We start from the raw sequence: 2,764 nt of genomic DNA, 5'->3' as shown, positions 1-2,764 counted from the left end.
AGAGAAATTAGACAGAATAGTGAGAGAGAGAGAGAGAGAGAGAGAGAGAGAGAGAGAGAGAGAGAGAGAGAAGCTGACAATGACGTATGTAGACAGATAAACAGACAGACAGACAGACAGACACACAGGTATGACGTGAAGGTATAAGGCAAAAAAAAAAAAATGGTGATCCTAAGGGAACGGAGTATCTGATGTCTCCAGTCAAACACGTAATCATCATCATCACAATCATCATCATCATCATTATCATCATCGTCATCATCACCATCATCGTCATCATCATCACCACATCGTCATCACCATCATCATCATCGTCACCACCATCATCATCATCATCATCATCGTCACCACCATCATCATCATCATCATTATCACCATCAACATCATCGTCACCACAATCACCATCATCATCGTCATCACCATCATGATCATCATCATCATTAATTTCAACATCACATACGGAGCATAGGCCTAGTTTTTTTTTTTCTCTCTAGGGTGACCAGTCGCTCGTCCTTGAATGGCACTGGATCAGCAATATACCCCAACCATTCCTCGGATCCACACCCTTGTACACCATACCCCACTGGAGCGCCTTACCCAACTTGACCACCAGGCGTCCGTTTGGTTATGTGGTTACCACCCAGCGTAGAAAAGTTTGTAATAAGACTATCTGACTTGTCGTTCAGCAGCAAGTCATCTGAAGACAACTACAACCAGTGAGTGGATGGCTGCAACCCCCTCCATCCACAACCACAAATAAACAGACAGATAGAAGTGGATAGACAAATAAACTGGCAAAAACACCCGAAAGAGAGAGAGAGAGAGAGAGAATGGGGACACAGCCGCCAAATTAAGTTCCCTGAATTTCTTCTTCCTGTCCCCGCTAAAATTTTCAACCTCCCAAATTGTCTTGCAGGCTCACCGTTTTTGCTCTCTCTCTCTCTCTCTCTCTCTCTCTCTCTCTCTCTCTCTCTCTCTCTCTCTCTCTCTCATGCCTTCAGTTAACCGCTTGTCTGTCTGTCTGTCTTTCTAACCTCTCTCTCTCTCTCTCTCTCTCTCTCTCTCTCTCTCATGCCTTCAGTTAACCGCTTGTCTGTCTGTCTGTCTGTCTTTCTAACCTTTCTCTCTCTCTCTCTCTCTCTCTCTCTCTCTCTCTCTCCATCAACTGTCCATCTGTCTTCATATTGCAACGTCCTTCTCTCTCTCTCACTCTCTCTCTCTCTCTCTCTCCACTAATTCAAAAAAGGTCGTTAACTTTAAAGGACGAGCTTCAAATGAACGACCGTTAAATTTGAACCCGCCAAACTTAACGGCCACAAAGAAAGACCAGTAAACTTAAACCCCATTGGTGGAGAGCGCCGGCCGACCGTTAGAGCGCCAGCCAATGGGAAAACCGGACGTTAAGATTCGAAAAGAGATTTAAATGCATCCACGGTTAAGGCATGGGATGGGTTATACCGCCTTAATTTGAATACTCATTTTGAATATTTAAATTTGGAAACTCTCTCTCTGTAACCGCCTTAACGAATTTCGGCCACTGTTTGAATATCTGAAATGATATCCTAGTGCATCTTACCCTTAGCCTAGGGAGACGGTTATGACATCTGCATTTCAATTTGAATATTTGAATTCGAATCCCCGGCGGTTGTAAAATACCCTTTCAAACCGCCCCCGAGGGAAAGCCAAGACGGGGCAAAGGCTACGGGGCTTTTTCCGTTAGTTCTCGTGAGTTCTCGTTATTCCTCGTGGATTCCGTTATTTCTCGCGATTTAACGAAATTTCTAGGCGGCCTCGGTACTGCACTGCTTCCAACAATTTTATTTATATTTCGTTACTTCAGTTATTTCTTTTTTATTGCCGTTATGTCTGCTCACTTATCTCCTTTATCTCTCCATGTACCACCTATTTTTTTAATCTCGCCACGCAATATCTCTCTTTTTCTCTCTCCCCGTAACACCCAGCTCTTTCTATCTCTCCCCGTAACACCCAGCTCTCTCTCTCTCTCCCCGTAACACCCTCTCTCTCTCCCCGTAACACCCAGCTCTCTCTCTCTCCCCCCGTAACACCCTCTCTCTCTCCCCGTAACACCCAGCTCTCGTGTTATTTCCCCCTGTAGCAATGAACACAATCCTTTCCATTCACTTCTGGGTTTTATGTTCCTAAGACTTTGCTAGAGACTCGAGGGATCAAATTTTCTGACCTTCGCTTGCACCCACCCTACCTACCTACCTCCCTACCTACCTACCTACCAACTAGCCTAACAACTTCCCTACCTACCAACCTGCCTACTTCCCACCTCCGTACCTACCCACCTATCTAGGTCCCTATGTACCTACCTACCAACCTACTTCCTTTCCTACCTACTTACCTACCAACCCCTTTACTTCTCTACCTACCATCATATCTACTTCCCTACCTACTAAACTAACCTATCTACTTCCCTACCCACCTATCTATCTACTTCCCTTCCTACCTACCAACCTGTCTACTTGCCTACCTACCAGCCATGCAACCTATCTACCTCCCTACCTACCTAGCAAACCCCTACCTACCTACCTACCTACCAAACTCCTATCTACCCACCTACCTATCCTACCTACCAAAGCCCTAGCTACCTCCCTACCTATCTACCTCCCTACCTACCTACCAACCACTCCTACCTACCTACCAACCAACCAACTTCCTTACCTAACGACCGACCTACCAACTAACCTACCTACTTACCTGCCAACCAACCTTTCCATAACCCAACCTGATTTCCTTC

Source organism: Coenobita brevimanus, chromosome 65 (assembly GCF_032717465.1).
Source record: "Coenobita brevimanus isolate Jiangsu-jjx chromosome 65, ASM3271746v2, whole genome shotgun sequence".
Lineage (NCBI taxonomy): Eukaryota > Metazoa > Arthropoda > Malacostraca > Decapoda > Coenobitidae > Coenobita > Coenobita brevimanus.
The sequence above is the reverse complement of the archived record's forward strand: the minus strand, read 5'-3'. Positions refer to the sequence as shown.